We start from the raw sequence: 18911 nt of genomic DNA, 5'->3' as shown, positions 1-18911 counted from the left end.
ATTATTTTGTTAAGACAATTTTTTAGAACAGTTTAAAGTTCACAGCAAAATTGAGAGGAAGTTACAGAGATTTCCCATATGCCTCCTGCCCCCACCCCCCCCACCAGATGCACAGCCTCCCCCAGCATCAGCATCCCCAGAGTGTGGACATTTGTTACAAATGATGAACCTAGGCCGACATGTCATAATCACTTAAAGCTCACAGTTTACATCAGTGTCATTCTGAGTATTGTATGTTCCGTGGGTTTGGACAAATGTAAAATGACGTGAATCCACCATAATAGTATCACACAGAATAGTTCCACTGCCCTAAAAAATCCTCTGTGCACCCATCCCCCATATTCATCCCTCCCTCCCCTTCCCCAGGCTCTGGCACCACTGATCTTTTTACTTTCTCCATAGTTTTACCTTTTCCAGAATGTCCTATAGTTGAAATCCTCTTCAGATTGGCTTCTTTGACTCAGTAATATGCATTTAAGGTTTCTCCATATTTTTTTCATGGCTTGATAACTCATTTCTTTTTGGCTTTGAATAATATTCCATTGTCTGAATGTACCATAGTTTATTCATTCATCACTGAAGGACATCTTTTGGTTGCTTCTGTTTGGCAATTATGAATAAAGCTGCTATACACATCTTTGTGCAGGTTTTTGTGTGCACATAAGTTTTCATTTCCTTTGGATAAATACCAAGGAGTGTGATTGTTGGATCGTCTGGTAAAACTATGTTTAGTTTTTTAAGAAAGCACCAAAATGTCTTCCGAAGTGGCTGCACCATTTTTGCGTTCCCGCCAGCAATGAATGAGAGTTCCTGTCGCTCCACATCCTCACCAGCCTTTCATGCTGTCAGTGCTCTGGGTTTTGGCCATGCTAATAGGTGTGGAGTGGTGTCTCATAGTTGTTTAACCTTGCATTTCCCTGATGACATATGATGTGGAGCATCTTTTCACGTGCTTATTTGCCATCTGTATGTTTTCTCTTTTTTTTTGGATTTTATTTAATTTATTTTTTATACAGCAGGTTCTTATTAGTTATCTATTTTATACATATTAGTATATATATGTCAATCCCAATCTCCCAATTCATCCCACCACCACCACCCACCCCCCACCACTTTCCCCCCTTGGTGTCCATACGTTTGTTCTCTACATCTGTGTCTCTATTTCTGCCCTGCAAACTGGTTCATCTGTACCATTTTTCTAGGTTCCACATATATGCTTTAATATACGATATTTGTTTTTCTCTTTCTGACTTCCTTCACTCTGTATGACAGTCTGTAGATCCATCCACGTCTCTACAAATGACCCAATTTCGTTCCTTTTTATGGCTGTGTAATATTCCACTGTATATATGTACCACAACTTCTTTATCCATTCATCTGTTGATGGGCATTTAGGTTGCTTCCATTACCTGGCTATTGTAAATAGTGCTGCAATGAACATTGGGATGCATGTGTCTTTTTGAATTATGGTTTCTCTGGGTATATGCCCAGTAGTGGGATTGCTGGGTCATACGGTAATTCTACTTTTAGTTTTTTAAGGAACCTCCATACTGTTCTCCATAGTGGCTGTATCAGTTTACATTCCCACCAACAGTGCAAGAGGGTTCCCTTTTCTGCACACCCTCTCCAGCATTTGTTGTTTGTAGATTTTCTGATGATGCCCATTCTAACAGGAGTGAGGTGATACCTCATTGTAGTTTTGATTTGCATTTCTCTAATAATTAGTGATGTTGAGCATCTTTTCATGTGCTTCGTGGCTGTCTGTATGTCTTCTTTGGAGAAATGTCTATTTAGGTCTTCTGCCCATTTTTGGATTGGGGTATTTGTTTCTTTAATATTGAGCTGAATGAGCTGTTTATATATTTTGGAGATTAATCCTTTGTCCGTTGATTCGTTTGCAAATATTTTCTCCCATTCTGAAGGTTGTCTTTTCGTCTTGTTTATGGTTTCCTTTGCTGTGCAAAAGCTTTGAAGTTTCATTAGGTCCCATTTGTTTATTTTTGTTTTTATTTCCATTACTCTAGGAGGTGGATCAAAAAAGATCTTGCTGTGATTTATGTCAAAGAGTGTTCTTCCTATGTTTTCCTCTAAGAGTTTTATAGTGTCCAGTCTTACATTTAGGTCTCTAATCCATTTTGAGTTTATTTTTGTGTATGGTGTTAGGGAGTGTTCTAATTTCATTCTTTTATATGTAGCTGTCCAGTATTCCCAGCACCACATTTTTTTTTTACAGGATAGGTTCACATATATTTTTCTTTAATTTTAGAAATTTATATAGTTGTTTTTATTTATTTATTTATTTATTTATTTATTTATTTATTTATTTATTTATGGCTGTGTTGGTTCTTCATTTCTGTGCGAGGGCTTTCTCTAGTTGTGGCAAGCGGGGCCACTCTTCATCGCGGTGCATGGGTCTCTCACTATCGTGGCCTCTCTTGTTGCGGACCACAGGTGCCAGATGCGCAGACTCAGTAATTATGGCTCACGGGCCCAGTTGCTCTGCGGCATGTGGGATCTTCCCAGACCAGGGCTCGAACCCGTGTCCCATGCATTGGCAGGCAGACTCTCAACCACTGCACCACGAGGGAAGCCCCCAGCACCACTTATTGAAGAGACTCTCTTTTCTCCATTGTATATTCTTGCCTCCTTTATCAAAAATAAGGTGACCATATGTGTGTGGGTTTATCTCTGGGCTTTCTATCCTGTTCCATTGATCTATATTTCTGTTTTTGTGCCAGTACCATACTGTCTTGATTACTGTTGCTTTGTAGTATAGTCTGAAGTCTGGGAGCCTGATTGATTCCTCCAGCTCTGTTTTTCTTTCTCAAGATTGCTTTGGCTATTAGGGGTCTTTTGTGTTTCCATACAAATTGTGAAATTTTTTGTTCTAGTTCTGTGAAAAATGTCATTGGTAGTTTGATAGGGATTGCATTGAATCTCTAGATTGCTTTGGGTAGCATAGTCATTTTCACAATGTTGATTCTTCCAATCCAAGAACATGGTATATCTCTCTATATGTTTGTATCATCTTTAATTTCTTTCATCAGTGTCTTATAGTTTTCTGCATACCGATCTTTTGTCTCCTTAGGTAGGTTTATTCCCAGGTATTTTTTTTTTTTTTTTAATTTTTTTTTAATTTTTATTTATTTATTTATTTTTAATTTATGGCTATGTTGGGTCTTCGTTTCTGTGCGAGGGCTTTCTCTAGTTGCAGCAAGTGGGGGCCACTTTTCATCATGGTGCGCGGGCCTCTCACTATCACAGCCTCTCTCGTTGCAGACCACAGGCTCAGTAGTTGTGGATCATGGGCTTAGTTGCTCCATGGCATGTGGAATCTTCCCAGATCAGGGCTCGAACCCGTGTCCCATGCATTGGCAGGCAGATTCTCAACTACTGCACCACCAGGGAAGCCCATTTTATTCTTTTTGTTGCAATGGTAAATGGGATTGTTTCCTTAATTTCTCTCTCAGATTTTTCATCATTAGTGTATAGGAATGCAAGAGATTTCTGTGCATTAATTTTGTATCCTGCTGTTATCCTGTATTAGCTATAGTAGTTTTCTGGTAGCATCTTTCGGATTCTCTATGTATAGTATCATGTCATCTGCAAACAGTGACAGTTTTACTTCTTCTTTTCCAATTTGTATTACTTTTATTTCTTTTTCTTCTCTGATTGCTGTGGCTAAAACTTCCAAAACTATGTTGAATAATAGTGGTGAGAGGGACAGCCTTGTCTTATTCCTGATCTTAGAGGAAATGGTTTCAGTTTTTCACCACTGAGAATGATGTTCGCTGTGGGTTTGTCATATATGGCCTTTATTATGTTGAGTTAAGTTCCCTCTATGCCTACTTTCTGGAGGGTTTTTTATCATAAATGGGTGTTGAATTTTGTCAAAACCTTTTTCTGCATCTATTGAGATGATCATATGGTTTTTCTCCTTCAATTTGTTAATATGTTTTATCACATTGATTGATTTGCATATATTGAAGAATCCTTACATTCCTGGGATAAACCCCACTTGATCATGGTGTATGATCCTTTTAATGTGCTCTTGGATTCTGTTTGCTAGTATTTTGTTGAGGTTCTTTGCATCTGTATTCATCAGTGATATTGGCCTGTAGTTTTCTTTCTTTCTGACTTCTTTGTCTGGTTTTGGTATCAGGGTGATGGTGGCCTCGTAGAATGAATTGGGGAGTGTTCTTTCCTCTGCTATATTTTGGAAGAGTTTGAGAAGGATAGGTGTTAGCTCTTCTCTAAACGTTTGATAGAATGTGCCTGGGATGCCATCTGGTCCTGGAGTTTTGTTTGTTGGAAGACTTTTAATCACAGTCTCAATTTCAGTGCTTTTGATTGGTCTGTTTATATTTTCTATTTCTTCCAGGTTCAGTCTTGGAAGGTTGTGCTTTTCTAAGAATTTGTCCATTTTTCCAAGGTTGTCCATGTTACTGGCATATACTTGCTTGTAGTAATCTCTCATGATCCTTTATATTTCTGCAGTGTCAGTTGTTACTTCTCCTTTTTCATTTCTAATTCTATTGATTTGCGTCTTCATTTTTTTCTTGATGAGTCTGGCTAATGGTTTATCAATTTTGTTTATCTTCTCAAAGAACCAGCTTTTAGTTTTATTGATCTTTGCTATTGTTTCCTTCATTTCTTTTTCATTTATTTCTGATCTGATCCTTATGATTTCTTTCCTTCTGCTAACTTTGGGGTTTTTTTGTTCTTCTTTCTCTAATTGCTTTAGGTGTAAGGTTAGGTTGTTTATTTGAGATGTTTGTTGTTTCTTGAGGTAGGATTGTATTGCTATAAACTTCCCTCTTAGAACTGCTTTTGCTGCATCCCACAGGTTCTGGTTCATCGTGTTTTCATTGTCATTTGTTTCTAGGTATTTTTTGATTTCCTCTTTGATTTCTTTGGTGATCTCTTGGTTATTTAGTAGTGTATTGTTTAGCCTCCATGTGTTTGTATTTTTTACATATTTTTTCCTGTAATTGATATCTAGTCTCATAATGTTGTGGTCAGAAAAGATACTTGATATGATTTCAATTTTCTTAAATTTACCAAGGCTTGATTTGTGACCCAAGATATGACCTATCCTGGAGAATGTTTCATGAGCACTTGAGAAGAAAGTATATTCTGTTGTTTTTGGATGGAATGTCCTATAAATATCAATTAAGTCCATCTTGTTTAATGTGTCATTTAAAGCTTGTGTTTTCTTATTTAATTTCATTTTGGATGATCTGTCCATTGGTGTAAGTGAGGTGTTAAAGTCTGCTACTATGATTGTGTTACTGTCGATTTCCCCTTTTATGGCTGTTAGTATTTGCCTTATGTATTGAAGTGCTCCTATGTTGGCTGCATAAAGATTTACAATTGTTATATTTTCTTCTTGGATTGATCCCTTGATCATTATGTAGTGTCCTTCTTTGTCTCTTGTAATAGTCTTTATTTTAAAGTCTATTTGTCTGATATGAGAATTGCTACTCCAGCTTTCTTTTGATTTCCATTTGCAAGGAATATCTTTTTCCATCCCCTCACTTTCAGTCTGTATGTGTCCCTAGGTCTGAAATGGGTCTCTTGTAGACAGCATATATATGAGTCTTGTTTTTGTATCCATTCAGACAGTCTATGTCTTTTGGTTGGAGCATTTAATCCACTTACATTTAAGGTAGTTATCGAAATGTATGTTCCTATTACCATTTTCTTAATTGTTTTGGGTTTGTTATTGTAGGTCTTTTCCTTCTCTTGTGTTTCCTGCCTAGAGAAATTCCTTTAGCATTTGTTGTAAAGCTGGTTTGGTGGTGCTGCATTCTCTTAGCTTTTGCTTGTCTGTAAAGGTTTCAATTTCTCCATCAAATCTGAATGAGATCCTTGCTGGGTAGAGTAATCTTGGTTGTAGGTTTTTCCCTTTCATCACTTTAAATGTGTCCTGCCACTCCCTTCTGGCTTGCAGAGTTTCTGCTGAAAGATCAGCTGTTAACCTTATGGGGATTCCCTTGTATGTTATTTGTTGTTTTTCCTTGCTGCTTTTAATATTTTTTCTTTCTATTTAATTTTTGATAGTTTGATTAATATGTGTCTTGGCATGTTTCTCCTTGGATTTGTCCTGTATGGGACTCTCTGTGCTTCCTGGACTTGACTGACTATTTCCTTTCCCATATTAGGGAAGTTTTCAACTATAATCTCTTCAAATATTTTCTCAGTCCCTTTCTTTCTCTCTTCTTCTGGGACCCCTATAATTCGAATGTTGGTGTGTTTAATGTTGTCCCAGAAGTCTCTGAGACTGTCCTAAATTCTTTTCATTCTTTTTTCTTTATTCTGCTTTGCGGTAGTTATTTCCACTATTTTATCTTCCAGGTTACTTATCCGTTCTTCTGCCTCAGTTACTTTGCTATTGATTCCTTCTAGAGAATTTTAAATTTCATTTATTGTGTTGTTCATCATTGTTTGTTTGCTCTTTAGTTCTTCTAGGTCCTTGTTAAACGTTTCTTGTATTTTCTCCATTCTGTTTCCAAGATTTTGGATCATCTTTACTAACATTACTCTGAATTCTTTTTCAGATAGACTGCCTATTTCCTCTTCGTTTGTTTGGTCTGGTGGGTTTTTACCTTGCTCCTTCATCTGCTGTGTGTTTCTCTGTCTTCTCATTTTGCTTAATTTACTATGTTTGGTGTCTCCTTTTCGCAGGCTGCCGGTTCATAGTTCCCATTGTTTTTGGTGTCTGCCCCCGTGGGTAAGGTTGTTTCAGTGGGTTGTGTAGGCCTCCTTGTGGTGGGGACTGGTGCCTGTGTTCTGGTGGATGAGGCTGGATATTGTCTTTCTGGTGGACAGAACCTTGTCCGGTGGTGTGTTTTGGTGTGTCTGTGAACTTCTTATGATTTTAGGCAGCCTCTCTGCTAATGGGTGGGGTTGTGTTCCTGTCTTGCTGGTTGTTTGGCATAGGGTGTCCAGCACTGTAGCTTGCTGGTCGTTGAGTGGAGCTGGGTCTTAGCGTTGAGATGAAGATCTCTGGGAGAGCTTTCGCCATTTGATGTTACATGGGGCCGGGAGGTCTCTGGCAGACCAATGTCCTGAACTCGGCTCTCCCACCTCAGAGGCACAGGCCTGACACCCAGCCGGCGCACCAAGACCCTGTCAGCCACACAGCTTAGAAGAAAAGGGAGAATTTAAAAAAGAAAGAAAGGAAAAATAACATAAAGTTATTACAAAATAAAAATGTTTTTTAATTATTAAAAATAAAAAAATTAAAAAGTAATAAAAAAAAGAAAGAAGAGAGCAACCAAACCAAAGAACAAATCTGCCAATGATAACAAGTGCTAAAAACTATTAAAAAAAAACAAACAAACAACGGACAAACAGAACCCTAGGACAAATGGTAAAATCAAAACTATACAGAAAAAATCACAAAGTCCACCTCCTCAATTTGGGATGATTCATTGTCTATTCAGGTATTCCACAGATGCTGGGTACATCAAGTTGATTGTGGAGATTTAATCTGCTGCTCCTGAGGCTGCTGGGAGAGATTTCCCTTTCTCTTCTTTGTTCGCACAGCTCCTGGGTTTCAGCTTTGAATGTGGTCCCGCCTCTGCGTGTAGGTCGCCTGAGGGCGTCTGTTCTTTGCTCAGACAGGACGGGGTTAAAGGAGCAGCTGATTCGGGCGCTCTGGCTCACTCAGGCTGGGGGGAGAGAGGGATATGGAGTGCGGGGCGAGCCTGTGGCGGCAGAGGCTGGCGTGACATTGCACCAGCCTGAGGTGCGCGGTGTGTTCTCTCGGGTAAGTTGTCCCTGGATCATGGGACTCTGGCAGTGGCGGGCTGCACAGGCTCCCAAGAAGGGAGGTGTGGATAGTGACCTGTGCTTGCACACAGGCTTCTTGGTGGCAGCAGCAGCAGCCTTAGCGTCTCATGCCCATCTCTGGGGCCCGTGCTGACAGCCGCGGCTGGTGCCCGTCTCTGGAGGTCATTTAAGTGGTGCTCTTCCTTCTGTGGTCAGACGGGGAAGGAATCCCCTCTCATCGCGCACCCCGAAACAATTGTCTCTTGCCTCTTCGGCAGTTCCAGACTTTTTCCCGGACTCCATCCCGGCTAGCTGTGGCACACTAGCCCCCTTCAGGCTATGTTCATGCAGCCAACCCCAGTCCTCTCCCTGGGATCTGACCTCTGAAGCCTGAGCCTCAGCTCCCAGCCCCCACCAGCCCCAGCGGGTGGGCAGAGAAGCCTCTCAGGCTGGTGAGTGCTGCTTGGCACCGATCCTCTGTGCAGGAATCTTTCCACTTTGCCCTCTGCACCCCTGTTGCTGTGCTCTTCTCCGTGGCTCTGAAGCTTCCCCCCTTCCACCCCCCTCCCCCCACCATCTCTGCCAGTGAAGGGGCTTCCTAGTTTGTGGAAACTTTTCCTCCTTCACAGCTCCCTCCCAGAGGGGCAGGTCCCGTCCCTATTCTTTTGTCTGTTTTTTCTTTTTTCTTTTGCCGTACCCAGGGACATGGGGAGTTTCTTGCCTTTTGGGAAGTTTGAGGTCTTCTGCCAGTGTTCGGTAGGTGTTCTGCAGGAGTTGTTCCACATGTAGATGTATTTCTGATGTATTTGTGGGGAGGAAGGTGATCTCCACTTCTTACTCCTCTATCATCTTGACCTTAGCCCGTTGGAAGATTTTTAATCACAGTTTCAGTTTTATTACTTGTGATTGGTCTGTTCATATTTTCTATTTCTTCCTGGTTCAGTCTTGGAAGGTTATACCTTTCTAAGAATTTGTCCATTTCTTCCAGGTTGTCCATTTTATTGGCATACAGCTGCTTGTAGTAGTCTCTTATGATGCTTTGTATTTCTGCGGTATCCATTGTAACTTCTCCTTTTTCATTTCTAATTTTATTGATTTGAGTCCTCTCCCTCTCTTTCTTGATGAGTCTGGTTAAAGGTTTATCAATTTTGTTTATCTTCTCAAAGAACGAGCTTTTAGTTTTATTGATCTTTGCTATTGTTTTCTTTGTTTCTATTTCATTTATTTCTGCTCTGATCTTTATGATTTCTTTCCTTCTACTAACTTTGGGTTTTGTTTGTTCTTCTTTCTCTAGTTCCTTTAGGTATAAGGTTAGATTGTTTATTTGAGATTTTTCTTGTTTCTTGGGGTAGGATCGTATTGCTATAAACTTCCCTCTTAGAACTGCTTTTGCTGCATCCCATAGGTTTTGGATCATTGTGTTTTCGTTGTCATTTGTCTCTAGGGATTTTTTGATTTCCTCTTTGATTTCTTCAGTGATCTCTTGGTTATTTAGTAACGTATTGTTTAGCCTCCATGTGTTTGGTTTTTTTACTGTTTTTCCCCTGTAATTGATTTCTAATCTCATAGCATTGTGGTTGGAAAAGATGCTTGATATGATTTCAATTTTCTTAAATTTACTGAGGCTTGATTTGTGACTCAGGATGTGATCTATCTTGGAGAATGTTCCGTGTGCACTTGAGAAGAAAGTGTAATCTGCTGTTTTGGATAGAATGTCCTATAAATATCAATTAAATCTATCTGGTCTATTGTGTCATTTAAAGCTTGTGTTTCCTTATTAATTTTCTGTTTGGGTGATCTGTCCATTGGTGTAAGTGAGGTGTTAAAGTCCCCCACTATTATTGTGTTACTGCTGATTTCCTCTTTAATAGCTGTTAGCAGTTGCCTTATGTATTGAGATGCTCCTGTGTTGAGTGCACATATATTTATAATTGTTATATCTTCTTCTTGGATTGACCCCTTGATCATTATGTAGTATCCTTCCTTGTCTCTTGTAACATTCTTTATTTTAAAGTCTGTATTATCTGATATGAGTATTGCTACTCCAGCTTTGTCTCGATTTCCATTTGCATGGAATATCTTTTTCCATCCCCTCACTTTCAGTCTGTATGTGTCCCTAGGTTTGAAGTGGGTCTCTTGTAGACAGCATATATATGGGTCTTGTTTTTGTATCCATTCAGCAAGCCTGTGTCTTTTGGTTGGAGCATTTAATCCTTTCACATTTAAGGTAATTATCAATATATATGTTCCTATTACCATTTTCTTAATTGTTATGGGTTTGTTTTTGTAGGTCCTTTTCTTCTCTTGTGTTTCCCACTTAGAGAAGTTCATTTAGCATTTCTTACAGAGCTGGTTTGGTGGTGCTGAATTCTGTTGGCTTTTGCTTGTCTGCAAAGCTTTTGATTTCTCCACTGAATCTGAATGAGATCCTTGCCGGGTAGAGTAATCTTGGTTGTAGCTTCTTCCCTTTCATCACTTTAAATATATAGTGCCACTCCCTTCTGGCTTGTAGAGTTTCTGCTGAGAAATCAGCTGTTAACCTTATGGGAGTTCCCTTGTATGTTATTTGTCATTTTTCCCTTGCTGCTTTCAATAAGTTTTCTTTGTCTTTAGTTTTTGTCAGTTTGATTCCTATGTGTCTCAGCATGTTTCTCCTTGGGTTTATCCTGCCTGCAACTCTCTGTGCTTCCTGGACTTGGGTGGCTATTTCCTTCCCCATATTAGGGAAGTTTTTGACTATAATCTCTTCAAATATTTTCTTGGGTCCTTTCTCTCTCTCTTCTCCTTCTGGGACCCCTATAATGCAAATGTTGGTGCGTTTAATGTTGTCCCAGAGGTGTCTCAGGCTGTCTTCATTTCTTTTCATTCTTTTTTCTTTATTCTGTTCCGCAGCAGTGAATTCCACCATTCTGTCTTCCAGGTCACTTATCTGTTCTTCTGCCTCAGTTATTCTGCTATTGATTCCTTCTAGTGTATTTTTCATTTCATTTATTGTATTGTTCATCTCTGTTTGTTTGTTCTTTCATTCTTCTAGGTGCTTGTTCTTTAATTCTTCTACGTCTTTGTTAAACATTTCTTCCATCTTCTTGATCTTTGCCTCCATTCTTTTTCTGAGGTCCTGGATCATCTTCACTATCATTATTCTGAATTCTTTTTATGGAAGGTTGCCTATCTCCACTTCATTTAGTTGTTTTTCTGAGGTTTTATCTTGTTCTTTCACCTGGTAAAACGTCCTCTGCCTTTTCATTTTGTCTATCTTTCTGTGAATGTGATTTTCCTTCCACAGGCTGCAGAACTGTAGTTCTTATTGCTTCTGCTGTCTGCCCTCTGGTGGATGAGGCTAACTAAGAGGCTTGTGCAAGCTTCCTGATAGGAGGGACTGGTGGTGGGTAGAGCTGGGTGTTGCTCTGGTGGGCAGGGCTCAGTAAAACTTTAATCCACTTGTCTGCTGATGGGTGGGGCTGGGTTCCCTCCCTGTTGGTTGTTTGGCCTGAGGTGACCCAGCACTGGAGACTACCTGGCTCTTTGGTGGGGCTAATGGCAGACTCTGGGAGGGCTCACACCAAGGGGTACTTCCCAGAACTTCTGCTGCCAGTGTACTCGTCCCCACAGTGAGCCACAGCCACTCCCCACCTCTGCAGGAGACCTTCCAACACTAGCAGGTAGGTCTGTTTCAGTCTCCTATGGGGTCACTGCACACTACTTTGTGTGTGCCCTCCAGGAGTGGAATCTCTGTTTCCCCCAGTCCTGTCAAAGTCCTGCAATCAAATCCCAATAGCCTTTAAAGTCTGATTCTTTAGGAATTCCTCCTCCTGTTGCTGGACCCCCAGGTTAGGAAACCTGACTTGGGGCTCAGAACCTTCATTGCAGTGGGTGAATTTCTCTGGTATAAGTGTTCTCCAGTTTGTGAGTCAGCCACCCAGCCATTATGGGATTTGATTTTATTGTGATTGCGCCCCTCCTACCATCTCACTGCGGCTTCTCCTTTGTCTTTGGATGTGGGGTATCTTTTTTGGTGAGTTCCAGTGTCTTCCTGTTGATGATTGTTCAGCAGGTAGTTGTGATTCCGGTGCTCTCGCAAGAAGGAGTGAGTGCATGTCCTTCTACTCCGCCATCTTGAACCAATGCCTTTTTTTTTTTTTAAAGGTTGCTCTTTATCTAATGAGTTAAAAGGCTGCCCACTTTGGAACAGCAACATTATTCTTTTTTTTTTTTTTTTTTTTTTGGCCATGTTGGGTCTTCGTCGCTGCATGCGAGCTTTCTCTAGTTGCAGTGAGCGAGAGCTACTCTTCGTTGCAGTGCGTGGGCTTCTCATTGCGGTGGCTTCTCTTGTTGCAGAGCACGGGCTCTAGGTGCACAGGCTTCAATAGTTGTGGTGCATGGGCTCAGTAGTTGTGGCTTGCGGGCTCTAGAGCGCAGGCTCAGTAGTTGTGGTGCACGGGCTTAGTTGCTCCATGGCATGTGGGATCCTTCCAAACTAAGGATTAAACCTGCGTCCCCTGCATCGGCAGGCAGATTCCTAACCACTGTGCCACCATGGAAGCCCCCACTATTGTCAGTTTTTGATTCATGTGTTTTGGGGCCCTTTGCTAGGTGCATACAAATTTATAATTGTTTATATTCCTGATTTTACTCCCTATGGGACATTTGGAAAAGTCTGGAGACATTATTGGTTGTTGCAACTACGGAGATGCTGCTGGCATCTAGTGGGTAGAAGTAGGGATGCTGCTAAATGTCCTACAATGCCTGGGACATCCCTCGCAACAAAGCTTTATCCAGCCCCAAATGTTATGTTCTGAGGTTGAGAAACACACTTTCTTTAATACTTTATACCCAAAGCTCTAGCAGTTTTTCAAGAATAAACACTTCTCATTTTGTGGGGCAGGGTCTGCTTTGGTTCATTTCCAGAGCCCTGAGGTATTTCTTTTTGGCAATTTTGTCCAGTTTTATGTTTGCTTTTGGTGGAGAGGATTTGACAATCTCTTCATGCCACCATAGCTGTAAGTCTGACCATCCTTTTACTTTTAACTTATCTGTCTTTGTATTTAAAATAGGTTTCTTGTAGACAGTGTATAGTTGGATTTTTTAAATCCAATATGATTATGTCTGCCTTTTAATTGGGAGTATTTAGACCACTTATATTTAATGTTTTGTTTTCTATATGTCCCATCTGATTTCATTCCTTTCTCTCTCTTTTCTTGCCTTCTTTTGGGTTGAGTATTTTTTTGTGATTCCATTTTTTTTTTAAATTATTATTTATTTATTTATTTATTTTGGGCTGTGTTGGGTCTTCATTTCTGTGCGAGGGCTTCCTCTAGCTGTGGCAAGCAGGGGCCACTCTTCATCGCGGTGCGTGGGCCTCTCACTATCGTGGCCTCTCTTGTTGCGGAGCACAGGCTCCAGACGTGCAGGCTCAGTAGTTACGGCTCACGGGCCTAGTTGCTCCATGGCATGTGGGATCTTCCCAGACCAGGGCTCGAACCCGTGTCCCCTGCATTAGCAGGCAGATTTTCAACCACTGCGCCACCAGGGAAGCCCCTTGTGATTCCATTTTATCTTCAGTATTGACCTGTTAGTTATACCTCTTTATTTGATTCATTTTTGTGGCTATTGTAATGTTTAAATATATAGGTTAACCCATCAGAGTAGACCTTTAAATAATATTATACCATTTCATGTGTACACACACACACACACACACACACACACACACACCCCTTACGAAGTGTGCTTTCATTTCTTCCCTCCTGTCCCTTATGCTACTGTTGTAATACCTTTATCTTATATGAAGGCTATAAACCTGCAGTGCATTGCTATTATTTTTGCTTTAAATGGTCAGTCATATTTTAAGGAGATTGAAAATTGTCTCATCTAGCTCTTAAACTCTTTGAGTTCCTGATTTTGTGCTAGTTCCCTTGGAGTTAAAAATGTTAGATGTAGGGGATTTCCCTGGTGGCACAGTGGTTAAGAATCTGCCTACCAATGCAGGGGACACAGGTTCGAGCCCTGGTCTGGGAAGATCCCACATGCCGTGGAGCAACTAAGCCTGTGTGCCACAACTACTGAGTTTGTGCTCTAGAGCCTGCAAGCCAGAACTACTGAGCCCATGTGCCACAACTAATGAAGCCTGCACGCCTAGAGCCCATGCTCTGCAACAAGAGAAGCCACCGCAATGAGAAGCCTGCACACTGCAATGAAGAGTAGACCCCGCTCACTGCAACTAGAGAAAGCCGGCGTGCAGCAACGAAGACCCAACACAGCCAAAAAAAAAAAAAAAAAAAAAAATGTTAGATATAGCATTTGTCTCTTCAAGTTAACAGTTTCAGTTTACCTTTTCCCAGTAACAATTCTGATATTGCTATTGGGAATATAACCTGGTATTGCTATTGGGATCATAATCATGTGTAATTTATCTAGTCATTTCTTTTTACTTGAGGGGTTAACATACTGGCTTATCATCTGCCTTTGACGCTGATCCTAATGTTACTTCCTCATGATTCTATGTTTCTCTGTACTCTTTCCCAGAGCACACACTCTTCTTTGCCTACTCCATCTCATAGGAAGTTTGAAGGATCAGTCCTGTCTGGTTTCTTTCCCAGGGCTCTTTCCAGTGCTATGAAGAGAACCTAGGCATTGGTCCAGACAGAGTTGGGCTTGAATTCCGGTTTTCCATTTCCACCAGCTGCATGCCCTTGAGTAAATTACTTGAATTTTAGGGGGGTCATACCTAAAATTTGAATAATAATACCTCTCAGAGCAGTTGGGAGGACTAAATGTATGAAAAGCTCTTAGTACCGCATTTCACACATCATAATAATACCAAACACTTAACATCGCGTGTACTATGTGATATATGTATATATCTCCCAGTTTACAGATGAGGGACCTGACGCATAGTAACCTACCCAAGATTATACAACTAGGGAATGGCAGAAAACTGGGAGTTAAACCCAGGTTGGTTCCAGAGTCCATACCTTTAACTATAATTCTTCACTCATTCTCTTAGTAAATATTAATAGAAATAGGGTTGGACTTTGAAAAATAAGTACTCTTGATCAAGTGAATGTTGGGGAAAGAGGGAAGTTAAAGGATAGGGAGGTAAAGGACATTTCAAGTAGAAAAAATAGGTTTAGAGAAAAGGTAGAAATGGAAGAATATAGAAAGCATGTTGGAGAAATGAATAATAGGCTGGTCAGGCTGGGTATAGTTTCTATGGGATGGAGGATAAGATGTGTTATGCAGGATCTGAATGATAGAGTACTTTGAAGGCCATGCTAAGAGATTTGGTCTGTTTCATTCTACATAAAGCGTCAAGCCATCAAGGCAGTGACATGGTCAGACTGGTTCTTTTGGAATAGCTCTTGGGTCATTTGGCAGATGGATCGAACTAGAATAGAGAGATCAAGTAGAATGTTCTTATACAAGTATAGGTATGAAGTAATGAGCTCAACCAGAGAGATGGCTAGACTGGAAAGGGGGAGTCATGAAGGTATTATAGCTGACAGGACTCAGTGGCTGGTCAGATGAAGGAGAAGGAGAAATTACAATGGGACAGCTTTACTATGTTTGGTGACAAGGAGGAAGGTGATGTTTAATAAGCATCTTAAACTCAATTGGCCAAAACAGAACTCATGATTTACACCTTCAAATCAGTTTTCCCTGAGTCCTCTTTATCTCAGAATATAGCAAAATCAACAATCACCCCATTGCTTGGCCCAAAAAACTTAGGGAGTAGTGTGACCAACTGTCCTGGTTTGCCTGGGACTTGTCCTGCTTTTAGCCCTGAAAACCCCATGTCCCAGGAAACTCCTCCATCTCAGGCAAACCGAGATGGTTGGTCATCCTAACCTAGAAGTCACCCTAGATTTCCTTCTATTCCTCACATTCTATATCCAATCAGTTGGATATCCCTCCTTCCAGATATACCCTCTTTCCACCTCCATTGCCACCTGGTCCAAGCTTCATCATGTCCTACCTAGAAGGAGTAGGCAATTGGATACTGTATCTGAAGCTCAAGGGAGAGGTCAGACTCAGATAGAAATTTGGGAACCAGCAGCATGCTGGAGATTGCCTAGGGAGAGTATGTAGAGAGAGTACAAAAGCAGGCCAGGGTAGAGTTTGGATACGCCAACATTTTGAGGTTAAACAAAGGAGAAGTGGTTACCCAAGAAATGAAGAAGGAATAGCCAGTGAAGTGGGAGATAAACCAGTGGTTACCCAAGAAATGAAGAAGGAATAGCCAGTGAAGTGGGAGATAGACCATGGTGTCATGAAAGCCTGGAGAAAAAAAGAACTTCAGGAAGGTTGTGGTGGCCAACTGTTTCAAATGCTGCTATGTAAAATGAAGACAAAAATGTAGATTTAAAAGAGAGTCCCTGTTCCCAGGGAGTTTCCGTCTATAGGGAAACAGGAGAGTGAAATCCCATACACGATGAGTGCTGTAACAGCGATAAACACAGGATACCCAGCCAGTGCAGAGGGCTCCTTCCTGGGCTGCGTTTTGAAGAAGAAAACAGAGAAGAGTTCTTCAGCATGAGAGGGCCACAGGCACAAATGATAGTCAACTGTAAGGGTTCAGGATGGCTGGAGTGAAGAGGCGTGAAACAAATGGGGCACCCAGTACAGGGAGGTGGGAGGGCCAGAGCTGTCAAACACATCAGAAGTGTCACCTATGGTGAGAAAGAAAAGGGTCCTGTTGGATTTGGCAACCTGGAAGTAAGTGTTGATTTTATTTTTTATTTTTTTAATACATTTATTTATTTATTTAGTTATATTTTTTATTTTTTGCTGCATTGTGTCTTTGTTGCTGTGCGCAGGCTTTCTCTAGTTGCGGCGAGCGGGGGCTACCCTTCGTTGCGGTGTGTGGGGTGGTTTCTTTTGTTACGGAGCACAGGCTCTAGGCACGCGGGCTTCAGTAGTTGCAGCACAGGGGCTCAGTAGTTGTGGCGCACGGGCTTAGTTGCTCCACGGCATGTGGGATCTTCCTGGACCAGGGCTCGAACCGGTGTCCCCTGCACTGGCAGGCGGATTCTTAACAACTGTGCTACCAGGGAAGTCCAGTAAGTGTTTACTTTTGTCAGAGAATTTTAGCCATTTTCAAGGACCTGTGGGGACAGAAACCAGATTGTGAATAACTGGGAGGTAAGGAATTAGGCAATCACCAAGCATATAGGTCATTCCTTTAGGAAACTTGAAGGGAAAGGAAGGAGAGAGTGGGTGATAAAGTAGTTGGGGTGGGGTGTGGGCATGGAGCTGGGTTTTGCTGTGGGTTTTTTTGTTTTGTTTTTTGTTTTTTAATTAATTAATTTATTTATTTATGGCTGTGTTGGGTCTTCATTTCTGTGCGAGGGCTTTCTCTAGTTGTGGCAAGCAGGGGCCACTCTTCATCGCGGTGTGCGGGCCTCTCACTGTCGCGGCCTCCCTTGTTGCGGAGCACAGGCTCCAGATGCGCAGGCTCAGTAATTGTGGATCACGGGCTTAGTTGCTCCGTGGCATGTGGGATCTTCCCAGACCAGGGCTCGAACCCGTGTCCCCTGCATTGGCAGGCAGATTCTCAACCACTGCACCACCAGGGAAACCCGCTGTGGTTTTTTTAATGGTAGAAATCTTGAACTTCGTTATAGGTTTTCGGGAAAGAACTGGAAGAGGGGGAAGCTTGAAAATATAGGGGAGAGGAGATAACTGATGTTGCGTACGATTTCTGAGGATCTGGTAAGGGATTGGCACTTGTAAGAATGAGAACATGGAAGTTCAGCTTTGGATAGGAGGAAAGAGAGACAGATGGGTAGAAATATAGATAAGGTGGTAACAGTGGGCATAGGGAGACTGCAGTGAAGGTGTTCTAGGTTAGGGCTGTGCCTTTCTTATGACCTTTATTTTCTCTTGGAATAATGATGGTCTGCTGCTGACTATAGAGTGACTATAGACACAGCAAGAGACCTGTGGAAGGCTGGAGAGTGTGAATGATAGGGGCATCAATTTATTTAATTCCTACAATTGCTTGATATGATATTTTTCTGGGCATTGGAGCAGAAAAAGGTGGGCAGATTAATCCAGAGTGGAGTTTTCAGTGTGGGCACAGCTGAGGACACGTGGACTAGAATACTGGTTAGTGAAGGGGTGAAGTGACAGGCCATGAGTCTGGGCTGAACAGTGCAGGAAGTGAAACAAGGTTTTCACTGATAGATTAAGAGGAAACTCATGAGGCTAAAGGTACAGTAGGAAGGCAAGAAATAGGTGTACAGGGAAGAAAGGAATGAGGGTATTAAAAGGACCAAAACTGTGGTCAGAAAGTAGGATATTAGAGTTTATGTTTTCCAAATTGGAGTAAATCTGAGTTGTGAGAAAGTCTAAGGAACAGCCTTGGGTGTGAGTAACTTATTGGGGTGGAGGTGAATGTCCCTGGAGTTGCAGAGATTAAGGTACTGTGAGGTTAGGACATTGGATAGTTTATTCACATCAGCACTGAAGTTACCCAAAGTGAGAGGGAGATAAGGGATGGAGAGGATGATGCTGAACCAAAAAACAATGCAGGAGACTGACCAGCAGGTTGGTGGGTGGCAGAGACAGGAGGAGAAGAAACTGGTTGGCTAAAGGCTGGAACAGTTTCAGTGTCTCTATTCAGAGATAGAGGCATAATGGTGCTTTACAAGTTCATTGAACTAAACTGAACCAAAGTGCTGTGTTAATTCCAGGAAATGCCAAAGTCAGCACAGCTGCCATTTTTTAGAAAAACCCCAGATCAGACATTAAAGTCAGAACAGAAAGAGCACTGCCTAAGCTGTAGATTCAAGAAGAGACCCAGAGAAGAAATATCAGCAATGACTACTGGACCATTTCTCCAGGCTCCACCCAGCCTGCATATCTTGCCTTGAGCTGATGATTGACTATTTCATTCCACCCCTCCCCCTCAGGGAAGCTGCCAGTGCCAGTTCTTTGCTCCATGACACAGTCCTGGCAGGAGAAGTCAGACAGCCATCTTGGGCTGGCCTCATTCCCAGGAGAAGCCAGCGCAGAGACCATGAGAGATGCAGCTGAAGGAAGCACATTTCAGGCTCTCCTCTCTAGGGTGAGCAAGGGCTCATTAGCTAAAATGATCATCTTCCCAGGGCCCTTCTCAGACCAACTTAAAAATA

This window comes from Balaenoptera acutorostrata, chromosome 1 (genome assembly GCF_949987535.1).
Source record: "Balaenoptera acutorostrata chromosome 1, mBalAcu1.1, whole genome shotgun sequence".
NCBI classification, from domain to species: domain Eukaryota; kingdom Metazoa; phylum Chordata; class Mammalia; order Artiodactyla; family Balaenopteridae; genus Balaenoptera; species Balaenoptera acutorostrata.
This window is presented reverse-complemented; position numbering follows the sequence as displayed.